Genomic DNA, 12,688 nt, shown 5'->3' on the forward strand with positions numbered 1-12,688 from the left:
ATAGGCAGGTGACAAGAGGTAAAAGGTCAGAATGGGGAATAGAGGAAGGGAGGGGGAAATTTGTTTACTGGAAGAAGAAAAGTGGATAACTCGGAGGGTACCCAGACGGAATATAAAGAGTTGCTCCTCCACACCGAGGGTGGCCGCATCTTGGCACGTGAAGAGGAGCCAGGGAGCCAGGAGACCAACCAGAAGGCTCCCATAAAAACAGCCTAGAAAGAGGTGTCTTATCTCCTCCAGGTGTATATTTCCCCCCGTCAATGTACCATTTTAGACAAATTTCATGCCTTTGCTGAAAACTGTTCAATGAGGCTCTTTAGTAATTGGATCAGGAATTTATACACTGATGCAATACAATCAACTCAGGTGCATGTCGTCTGGGCTCTTCCATCTCACTATCTTTGCTACTAACTGGAGCAATTTTGTTGAACTGAAAGCAGATGAAATCATTCGTTTCTGAGTGCAGTGCCTCTTCGATGTAGCACAGAGCAGGAAATTTAGAGGTGGAGATCTGCTCTGACCACGTGGAATGATTCTGTGATCAGGAAGCTCAATGTGACTTTGGCCTCCAAGGATAAAGCAGCTTCAGAAGGCCCTTCCATCTGTACCTTCCGGCACTGAATGCCTTGATAAACTTGAAATGGTAGGATGTGCTGGTTCAGATTGCTCTCTAGAGGGAGGCTATTCTCTGATGTGCATAACCTGGAGTGGCATGGTAGCATGGTGGTTAGCACAACACTTTCCAAAACCAACGACATGGGTTCAATTCCCACCGCTGCCTGTAAGGAGTTTGTACGCTCTGCCCATGGTTACGTGGGTTTCCTTCGGGTTTTCCAGTTTCCTCCCACAGTTCAAAGATGTACTGGTTGGTAGGCTAGTTGGTCATTGTAAATTGTCCCATGATTAGGCTAGGATTAAATGGGGGATTGTTCGGAGGTGTGGCCCAAAGGGATGGAAGGGCCTATTCCGCACTGTATCTCAATAAATAAATAAAAAAAATTACCTGTGCCTCATGCCCTGAGATCTCTGGGTGATCTTGTGGTTAGCCTTGCCTTCACTGAAGTTTCCAGCAATGGAATGCTGCCACTAATTCACCCTTTCCATGAGAATCTCAGCAGCTAAATAGTTTCTGCACAGCCAGCAGAAAGGCGCCAGAGGAGTCTGCAGTCACCTGATCAACAAAGCGCCTCCTCAAAAGCAGAAAAAGCAATTACCAGGTGGAATGAGCTTCTAGTTGTATTGACACTGTTCAATGGTTGAACCTTTGAAGTCTAATTTACATTGGGTTGACCAAAAGGGGGCAGATGCATTTGAATGATTTCTTAAGAAGTTTAGATACCCTTAATGTGGATCATGGCAGATGGTGCCCAGTCCAATTTTATTGTGAGTGAGAATATAGGTAGATGTTATTGTTGTAATCAAATCAATTTTGCACAATTTGCCTATAGTACAGTATATTGATAATTGATCAAATTCTAAAGAAATTATTTAATAAATATGCCATGGAGACCATGGCTGGCCAATCATACTGTATAGGTTACTTTCGAGTTGACAAGAAGCTTAAAAACAGTATATGTTGATAGAATACAGTGTTTCTATAGTGGAGAAGGACAAAGAGCAGTACTAGCAATGTGTTGACTTCCTGAAGAGGTGTGTCGCTGAGCCAAACACAATATAAGGATCTCACACCCAATTTATGAAATTGGTGTACAAAAAATGGACTTAGCACCTTCGCACATGGAGAAATAAACTGTGAAAAAATGCAGAGGAAGCTTGACTCAAATGCAGAGCAGTGGAGATGATTTAGGGGGAGAAATCACTTTAATAATAAACTGCAAAATAACAAGCCACAAGGGGCCCCAAAACAAGAAAGAATGGATATTAGTCACAACTAGGTGACAAAGTAACTGAAGGCTAGGAGCAACTGGTTGAGGTTGGCAGGTTCGATGGATGAACATGGGCTCCAGGTGAGAGCTGGGTTTAAATAGGCTGAAGGTGATGATGTGTAAATGAGTGGCAGGTGGCATCTGTTAGTGGGTGGAGACTGGGAGGTATCTGCCTGTGCAGATCTGACAGGACTCCCACCCTCTCCTACTGGTGGCACTCGGCGGCCCAGGACAATCCTGATGGGTCTGGTGGAACTCAAAGAATATTGGATCCAAGAATGAACCTTGAGGTTCACAAGGATAATTCTGGGAATGAAAGGGTTATCATACGAGAAACATTTGATAGCTCTGGGTCTCGCAGGAGTTTAGAAGGATGGGGGGGTGGGGGTTCTCACTGAAACCTTTCAGAAGTTGAAAAGCCTAGATGGAGCAGATGTGGAAAGGATGAAAGGTGGGGTAGTCTAGGACAAGAGAGCATAGCCTCAGGATCGGGGGGGGGGGGTGTCCACTTAAAACAGAGAATTAGAAAAATTTCTTTAGCCAGAGGGTGGTGAATCTGTGGAATTTATTACCACAGGCAGCAGTGGAGGCCAGGTCATTGAGGGTATTTAAGGCAGAGCTTGATAGGTTCTTGATAGGACATGGCATCAAAAGTTATGGGGAGAAGGCTCGGGAGGGGTAAAAAAACATCAGCCATGATTGAATGGCGGAGCAGACATGATGGGCCAAATGGCCTAGTTCTACTCCTATGTCTTATGCTCTTAGGTATAAGATGAAACTGGATAGAACACAAGACCTCTCCTCCGGGCTGTGCCGTTCCCAGTCACACAGGTACCACAAACCCTGTCCAGAAACGGCGTGAATCCATCGATTGGAGAACCATGTACACTGGACCACCTTCCACCATCCTAGATTCTGGAAGTGCAGGTATAGGTGGGTTGAGTTGTCCGTGGAAAATGGATTGGCGGCAGGACATCTGGAAGGTACATGCGATCCTGATGGGCAGCTGGGAATGGTCAGCAACTGGATTGATGCAGCTGGGGATCTTGAAGGGACTGATTAACCGGGGTGAGAGAAGGGGCAGATCTTGGGTAGACGCAGTTCCCAGGCTGGAGTAGTCTGGCTGGGCACTGGCTGCAGTTGGCCTGGCAACAGTCGACGTGGTTGGCAGCTAAGATGTCCTCTTCCAAGCATTCTGACAGTGGTAAACCAGGTCACTGGCAGATGGGTCCTCCACCATTGGTTCTTCCTCAGGGAACCACAGGGATTGGTAGCTGCGAAGCACCTCAAGGGGTGACGTGCCCATGGCAGAGGATGTGTGTAGATTGTGGGACCAGATCAGCCCAGATCAGATACTTCTTCCATGTGGAAGGGTTAGATGCAGCAAAGCATTGCAGAAACATCTCCACTTGCAGATTGGCTCTTTCTGACTGACCGTTGGACTGCAGATGATAGCCAAAGGTCAAACTCACTGAAGTGCGGAGGAGGGAGTAGAAGGCTCTCAGAAGTGGGAGATGAATTGTGGGCCACAGTATAACACAATGTCCTGAGAGAAACTGTGGAGGCAAACTATATGTTGGAGAACCACATCTGCCATTTCAGTGACTCACAGAAATTTGGGGTGGGGCAATTAAGTGGGCTGCCTTGGTTGGAGGATGCGAACTGGGCACATTGAGGGCGGGCAGTGATGAACTGATGTACATCTGCGATCATGGTGGGCCACCAGAACCAGGCATCACAGAAAATGTAGGGTCAATCATGCACATGGATGGCCAGAAAAGGGTGAGGACTGGGTTCACTGGAGTGCCTCAGAGTATACATCCACTGGCATTACATGGGTAGGTATGTTGCATCCAGAATTATTTCCAGGTAGTGGATGATTTCTTTTCTTTTAACTTACCAGGCAAGTTACAGCGGTGGTTTACCATTGCCTTCTGCCGGGTTAGTTTTTTTAAAGATATCACCAGATCTTAACGGGAGCCGGCTGGATTCGAACTTTAGACCTCTCGCCCCAAAGTCCAGCGCTGATGCCACTACGCCACCAGCCAGCAAGTGTTCAAATGTGTCAGCCGAGGCAGGCTCATACTGAAGGGCCTGGCAGATCTGGTTCTCAAGATCCCAGACGATATGGGCAAGATTCTGCGCGGGTGGAACGATGGGCTGAAGGTCGATCTCCATTTCAGCTGGGTTGAACTGTCATGACATTGCGTCTATCTTTGTGTTCTTGGAGCCAGGTCAGTAGGAGATGGTGAAGTTCAAATGCTTGAAGAAGAGAGCCCAGTGGGCCTGACATGGGTAGAGCTGACAGGCCTGCTGATGAACATGAGGCTCTGATGATGGTCAGACCAGATTAGGAAGGACTTGGTGTTCCCCATCAGTCAATGTCTCCAGTTGTCCAAGGCCCATTTAATGGCTAGTAGTCTCCTACTCCAGAATGGCACTGTGTAGAGTTGAACTTGCACGAGAAGAAGGCACAAGGGTAGGCCTTCCTGTCTGGTCCTCACTGGGAGAGGAAGATCTGGTGCCCATGTGAGATGCATCCACCTGTACCACAAAAGGTCATGAGGGGTTCAGATGGGAGCGGTGGTGAATCATCTCTTGAGCTCCTCGAAAGCGTGGCCTGGAGCAGCAGACCAGGTTATCTGTGAGGCAGGTGATTTGGTGAGGGAGCTGAGAGGAGCAGCTACTTGATTGTAGTTCCAGGTGAAGCATTGGCAGAAATTGAAGAAGCCCAAGAAGCTATTTGAGGGAGCATGGCCAGGGCCATTCAATGACAGTGGGTCCATGGTTATGCCCTGGGGTGAAAGAGCATAACCCAGGAAGGAAATGACTGGGGCATTATTCTAATTTGCAGTGCAGTTGAGGAGATGCTGAAGGACTGAATGGGCATAACAGACATGGTCTTGGGGGTCCTTGGAGAAGATAAAGAGGTCATCGAGTAGACAAACACATACCTGTGTGGCAAGTCTCAGAGGACCTCATGAATGAAGTCTTAGAAAATGGCAGGACTGTTGGAATGTCAGAAAGGCATCTCCAGGTATTCGTAGTGTCCAGTGGGTGTTATGAATGATATCCCCCTGGGGACTGAGGACCAGTTGTACATGTTCCGTAGATCCAGTTTAATGAAAGTCTGGGCCCTGCAGAGTGATTTGAATGCGCTATCCATCAAAGAGAGAAGATAACCTTTCTTAATGTTGATTTTGTTGTGTTCACAGCAGTTGATGCAGGGATGGAGACCCCATCTTCCTTTTTGAGAAAGAAGAATCCTGCACTAACTGGGGTCTAGGATTGTTGAATGAAGCCGTGCTGTAGTGCTTTGTCAATGTAGTTATTCCTGTCTTGGGTCTCTGGAGGGAAAGGGAGAACACACAGCCCAGTGAAGGCGAGGTTCCCAGGAGGAGGTTGATCGTGCATTCCTGTTGTCTGTAGGGTGGCAGGGTGCTGAAGCTGATGGTTAAATCGTGGTACTCCTGTGGGAATTCGGTGAGGTCGACAACTTCCTACATCTGCATGGATTTACTGGGTGAAGTCACTTGAGGTTGTGGGTAGGTGGGTCCCCTACTCAGCAGTGAACCAGATGACCAGGCGAAGTGGGGGTTGTGAATGGAGACCCAGGAGTAACCCAAGATGTGAGGAGTGTTGGGTGTGTCAATAAGGAGAGATTGGATTGACTTGCGATGCTCTCTCATGCTCATGTGCGCTGGCTGTGCCCACGATCTGACCATCCCGGACCGCATGAGATGTCTGTCAATGGCCATGATGCAGAAGAGGTTAACGGTAGGCTTGGTAGGGAGTTCAAGGTGCACACGCAGTCTCCAGTCCAGAAAGTTGCCTGCTGTGGTGGAATCCATTAGAGCCATCAGAAGGCATTGGGGTGTGGAGGACAGGAAGAGTGAGTCAGGCTATGGTGCTGGAACAAGGGGCCGGGGCAAGATTTCCAGATAGAAGACCCCCTCATCTCGACTGGTTTCCCCGACGCAGTGGGCATTTGATGCGTGGGTGATCAGCTGCTCCCTAGTAGGCACACAAGCCGTTTCTCCACTGACGCTCCCGCTCTTGGTGGGGATTAAGGAAGCTCTCCCTAACTACCTGGGTCCTGCAGCCTGAAATGTTAAAAAAAAATCCATTTAGTGACACACTGCAGAGTAGGCCCTTCTAGCCCTTTGAATCAGGTTGCCCCAACAGCTCTACAACCATGATTAACCCTAACCTAATCACAGAATAATTTATAATGACCAATTAACCTACCCAGTACATCTCTAGACTGTAGGAGGAAACCAGAGCACCTGGGGAACACTCACGCATTCCTTGGGGAGGACATACAGAGACTCCTTACTGAACAGTGACAGAATTGAACTCTGAACTCTGGAAAGCCTCAAGCTGAGATAGCACCATTCTAACCACAGTGCTGTTGTGTTTCTGGGAACCAAACTGGGGTTCTAGCTGGTGATCTAGAGGGTCATTCCATCAGATACTAGTCAACACCAAGGGCCAGTGATGAGGCTTTTGAGGTTGGTGGCCATCTCCTAGGCAGACAACTCATCTTTCAAGTACTCTGAGGGCTGTAGAGATGATTTAGCAGTGAGTAATAACTTTAATAATAAACTGCAAGACACCAAACCACGAGGAGCCACAAAACAAGAGAGAACAGATATGTAACCCAACAAGGTAACTGAAGGAGCAACTGGCTGAGGCTGGTATGTTCAATGGGTGAACAAGGACTGTGAATGAAAGCTGGGTTTAAATAGGCTGCAGGTGAGTGGCTTGGAAACAAGTGGTAAGTGACTCCTGTTAGCTGAGCAAAGACTGGGAGGTGCCAGGCCATGCAGGCCTGACATAAACATGACCAGCTGGATTTTGACCATGTTTTGAAGTTTTTTTTGTTCAGCCATGCTGTTAAGGTTACTGTTTCTTCACCCATTTCTAAATGCCCTTCCAAAGTTGGTGAGCTGTCTTCTGGTGCTAAGGTCAATGGCATTTCTTCAAGACTGGAAAACAACTTAGAGAATGAAGGGCAGGGCCTAGGTATTGTGGTACACTAACAACAAAGGTAGGACAAGGAAGGTTTTTTTTTCTGGGGTATTGAATCTTGGAGGCAATATTGAAAAGTAGAAATACGAGTGTGATAATCACTGGGCTATTACCTGAGACACATTCAAATTGACAAAGGCCAAATAGAATTAGGAAGGTAAATGCATGGCTTAAAGTTATGGTGTAGTAAGAATGGGCTCCAATTTATAGGACAATGACAACAATTCTGGGGAAGCAGAGAGCATTTCCACTGGAATGGCCTTCATTTGAATTGTGCTAAGACCAGTGTCCTGGCAAATTGCAGAAATAGGTTTGTGAGACCATAGAACCATAAGACCTAGAAACAGAATTAGGCCTTTTGGCCCATCAAGTCTGTTCCATCGTTCCATCATGGTTGATTTATTATCCCTCTCAACTCCATTCATCTGCCTTCAATGTCCTTACTAATTGAGAACCTATTAACTTCCGCTTCAAATATAGCCAATGATTTGGCCTCCACAGCTGTCCGTGGCAATTCACCACCCTCTGGCTAAAGAAATTCCTCTTTGTTTTGATTTTAAAGGGACATTGTTGTATTCTGAAGCCGCGCCCTCTTGTCTTGGACTCCCCACTATAGGAAGGACCCCCTCAATGCCCACTCTGTCTACAGTACTATACCACACACACACTGCACTGCACTGTACCGTACTGTACTGCTACTGCAAAAAGAACCCCAAATTTCATGACATATGTAAGTGATATTAAACCTGATCCCAATATGGGTCTCTATTGTGGACTGAGAATGGGAAGGAAGAGGGGAATTATGGTTAGGAAAAGGGAAAGGGAGAGGGGAGGGAGTGGGAAGTGGCAGAGAGACATTCTGTAATGATGGATAAACGAATTGTTGGAACTAATGACCCTGCTTGGTATTGCAGGGATGGGTGTGCCTACACCTGCACTCCCTCCCTCCCACACAGCCCTGGCACTCCTTCTCTGCCACCTGTTCCACACCCCTCCAGTGGTGCACCACCCTCAACGTTCCCAAAATCCTTTGCTCCATGTTGACAAATATAGCACTGTGCAAAAGTCTTAGGCACTCTAGCTATATATATATGTGCCTAAGACTTTTGTGCAGTAATGTAGGTCTTTGAATATTTGATAGGTTTCATTGAGATCCCCTCTCATTCTTTGAAACTCCAATGAGAACAGGCGCGGAGCCATCGAATGCTCCTCATATGTTAATCCTTTCATTCCCTGTGTCATTTCCTATGAATCTCCTCTGGACTCTCTTCAATGTAGGCAGAACTTCAGACTCTTGGAATGGGATGTATAATAAATCAAGGTGAAATGACAAAGTGGTGGCACAGGATAGGGGGAGGTTGACAGGCAGGGTGTGACAGACAGGGGCAGAAAATGTAAACCAGAGCATACAGCACACAGTAAATCCAGAGTATGTAAAAACTGGAAAAAAAAAACACTAAAGAAAGGTTAGCAACACACACAAAATGCTGGTTGAACACAGCAGGCCAGGCAGCATCTATAGGAGAAGCACTGTCGACATTTCGGGTCAAGACCCTTCGTCAGGACTAACGGAAAAAGAGATAGTAAGAGATTTGAAAGTGGGAGAGGTTGGGGGGAGACCCAAAATGATAGGAGAAGACAGGAGGGGAAGGGATGAAGCTAAGAGCTGGGAAGTTGATTGGCAAAAGGGATACAAAGCTAGAGAAGGGGAAGTATCATAGGACGGTAGGCCTTGGAAGAAAGAAAGGGGGAGGGGATCACTAGAGGAAGCTGGAGAACAGGCAAGTTATTGTGAGAGGGAAAGAGAGAAAAAATATATAAAAAATAAATAAATAGATAAATAGATAGATAGATAGGGATGGTATAAGAACCTCTTCCACTAAAGAAAGGTTAACAGTTCTTGTTTGAAAGCCCATCAGACTTGCAATGAGATAGATGAGCTGGTAGCACCAACACAAACATTTGAAAATGATGTAATCGCTATTATGGAGGCATTGCTGCTGGGTGAACCAAGCTGAGTGCTCAGTGTTCCAGGTTAGATGATGTTACAAACGAAAAGGTCAAAAGAGAAAGTGGGCGGGGGTGGAATCTAGCACGGTTCAGAGCAGCGTTGAGTCATGATATAAAGGCAGTGAATAGTAATCGGTTTGTGTTGGACTCATGAACAGCAGGGCAAAGATGGTATTGATGGGAGTGGTCAACAGGCCCCCCATAACATGACCTCTAGATAAAGCAGGGCATAATCGTGGAAATATCTAGGGCATGCTTGAAGGCAACTGCAATTGTCATGGGAAACTATAATCAACATGTTGTTTAGATAAACCAAACTGGCCAGGGTATCGTAGAAGAAGAATTTGTGGAGTGCATTGGGAATTGTTTCTTTGAACAGTATGCTGCGGGACCTACCAGGAACAAAGTCTATTTTAGATTTGGTTATGAATTACACTGAAGGACTAATAAAAGACCTTGTTCTTAAAAATCCCCTACAAGTTAGTACAGAAGATATGATAGAAGACCAGATGCTGTTTGAGGGCTAAGATCACTAATTGCAAATTAAATAAAGGCAATTATATTGGTATAAGGATAAAAATTAGCTTTGTTTGTCATATGTACACCAAAGCATACAGTGAAATGTATTGCTTACATCAGATCAAATCAGTAAAAATTGTGATGGGCAGTCTGCAAGTGTTGTCACGCACCAGACGCCAACATTGCCTGCCCAGAACTTACTAACCCTAACCCTAGGCCTTTGGAACGTGGGAGGAAATGAAAGCTCCCACGTGGCCGTGGGGAAGTTGTACGAACTCCTCACGGACAGCAGCCGGAATCGAACTCCGATCTTACAGCCGAGCCTGCAAAGTGCTGCGCTTGCCGCTACGCTACCAGACTGTGGATTGTCCAAGGTGGGCTGCAAGAATAAGATAAGAGACAGATATTCAAGCAGCTGATCCCAAACAAAAGTTGTGTTTTGGGCACATCCAGGTGAAGGGTCTCAGCCTGAAATGTTGACCGCATATTCCTCTCCTGACCTCCTGAGTCCCTCCAGCATTTTTGTGTGTGTTACTCTGGATTTCCAGCATCTGCAGAATCTCCAGGGCAACTTTTATTTATTTAGCAATTCAGTGCAGAGTAGGTGCTTTTGGCCCAGTGAGCCATGCCATCCCATCAACCACCACCCCCCTCCCCGATTAACCTAAACATAATCATGAGACAATTTACAATGACCATTTAACCTACCGGGTGTGCCTTTGCACTGTGGGGTGGGGAACTGGAGCACATGGAAAAAAACCCACGCATTCTGCGGGGAGGACGTACACAAACTCCTTACAGAATGGTACCGGTATTGAACTCCAAACTCCAGAACTCCCTGAGCTGTAGTTGCGTCACGCCAACCACTACACTATCGTGGTGCCCCCTGAGCCGTGGAGCACTGGTGTTGATAATAGTGAGCACCCCAGATGATGGACAGGGTACCAGACAAGTAGACTGCTGTGATCATCGTTACCCTATAGGGACCACTCATTGAAAGTCTGAAGGTTGCCGAGGATTGTGTCATTTGTGGTTTGTTGCCTTCTGCTCACTTGGTTTGATGTGGAGTCTAAGCAAATATGCACAGCCTTGAGCCCAGGAGTTTAATGTGTGCTTAGCTCCTTGACCACTGCATTCGTAAGTCTGCTTCCTTGTGTTGGCAAGCTCCATATTGTGGTAGACTGTGACACCTCACTCCTTTCTTGAATCGTTGCTTCTCTTTCATACCACTGTAACGCGCTGTAAGGTTTCACGGCTAATGTAATGGCCTCTCTGTAATGTTTCACTGCTAAGGTAATGGTTTCTCTGTAGCAGCTATGTTTGGGTTATGGCTAGAGATAACAGGGGCTTTGGAATGCATGCTAGCCAATGAGAGGCATGTTGTTCTTTCTTGTGGACCTGGGAGCGGGAATTTCATGGTCTTTTGTCGGCGAGAGATGAAGAGAGAAGACGTGAATAGGAAGAGTTGGTAGACTGCCAGATGGAATGGACTCGGAGCAAGGGTCCAATGGTCAGCGACGCTCAGAGGAGGCCGATGGGGGATGACTGGATGATTCCGTGAGTTCCAACGTGCACTTTACACTGTTTCATTGAAATGGGCCCGTTTTCTTTACAGTCCAGTTGTTTAATTGCATACGGTGTACTGTCTGGTATTTTCCGTTTTTGATTTGTAACCGGGCAGTATGTCCCACAGCATCCACACAATCATGATTTCTCAGTTTGCCTGGGCCAGAGGCTGTCTTCCCCTAGGCAAACGTATGTTGGCCAAACCTCAGGGTTACACCACAAAAGTGAAATATTTTGCATTTCTATTACAAAAACAGAAAATGCTAAGCAAAAGCTCAATAAGTCTGCGGAAAGAGGAATAGTCAATGTTTCAGGTGCATGGCCCTTTGTCAGAACTGGAAAAGAGACTGCATTTGGTGTAGTGTCTTTTATAATCTCAGGACATCCCAAACTCCCTCACATTGACACGTGGTCACAGTTGCAGTCTGTGAATTATTACCAATTTGCAATCGTCAGGCTTCCACAAACAGCAACCTGACAATAACCATCATCTGCTTTTGATTTTGGAACATTGAATGAATGATGAATTTTGGTTTGGATATTTCCTGCCATCCATCAGTGTCTGCACTTCAGGATCACTTCTTTGTGTCGAAGCTCTCTGGCCACGGATGAAAAGCAAAAAAGCAAATACATCTTTTTTTCCACATGCAGAAGTTCTTCAGCTTATGGTGACCATGGGACTTGTATTTTGCATCTCTTAATGGAACAGATGGAGCTTTGGCTTGTATACATCATGCTAAGGCACGTTAGCATGGTGGTTAGAGCATAGCTGTACAGCACCAGCAATCAGCAGTCAGTGTTCAATTCTCACCATTGCCCATAAGGAGCTTGTACATTCTCCCTGTGACCGTATGAGTTTCTTCCTGGATCACTGGTTTCCTTACACATTCCAAAGACGTGGGTTAGGAGTTGAGGACATGTTATGGTTGCACTGGGAATGTGACAGCACTTGCAGGCTGCCTCCAGTGCAATACCGCTGATTTGATTTGACTAAAAGGATGTATTTCCTTGTATGTTTTGATACATATGAGGCAAATAAAGCTAATATTTTCCCTTTATCTTTGGGACTCCTTTGGAATGCTGAAGTAGAATTTTGTGCTTCTTGACTGGGACTCGAATCAAGCAACAGAGGTGACAGCAAGGCCTCACTTCCAGATGAGTGTTATGGCCTCCATGCCCACTTTGGCCATCAAAACATGAGGAACCATCACAAACTCCCAAATCCCCTGATGAAACTATGATTTCAGTCTCTGAAGCAAATGTAAGAACATCATTCAGGAAGGTAACCCTACAAAAAGCATTCGATGCAGTTGGGGTACGTGGCCAAGTACTAAAGGCCCGTGCTGATCAACTGGCTGGAGTGTTCACTGAGATCTTTAACCTCTCACTTCGGCAGTGCACGGTACCTCCTACTTCAAGCAGGCTTCGACTATACTGGCACCCAAGCAGACAGTGTTAACCTGCCTCAATGACTATTGCCCAGTAGCACTTACATTCACTGTGATGAAGTGCTTTGAGAGGCTGGTGATGATAGATATCAACTCCTGCCTGAGAAGTGACTTAGATCCACTCCAATTTGCCTGCTGGAGCAACAGGTCCTCAGCAGATACCATCTTATTGGCTCTTCACTCAACGCTGGAACATCTGGATAGCAAGGATGCATACATCAGGATGCT

This window comes from Hemitrygon akajei, chromosome 1 (assembly GCF_048418815.1).
Source record: "Hemitrygon akajei chromosome 1, sHemAka1.3, whole genome shotgun sequence".
Classification (NCBI taxonomy): domain Eukaryota; kingdom Metazoa; phylum Chordata; class Chondrichthyes; order Myliobatiformes; family Dasyatidae; genus Hemitrygon; species Hemitrygon akajei.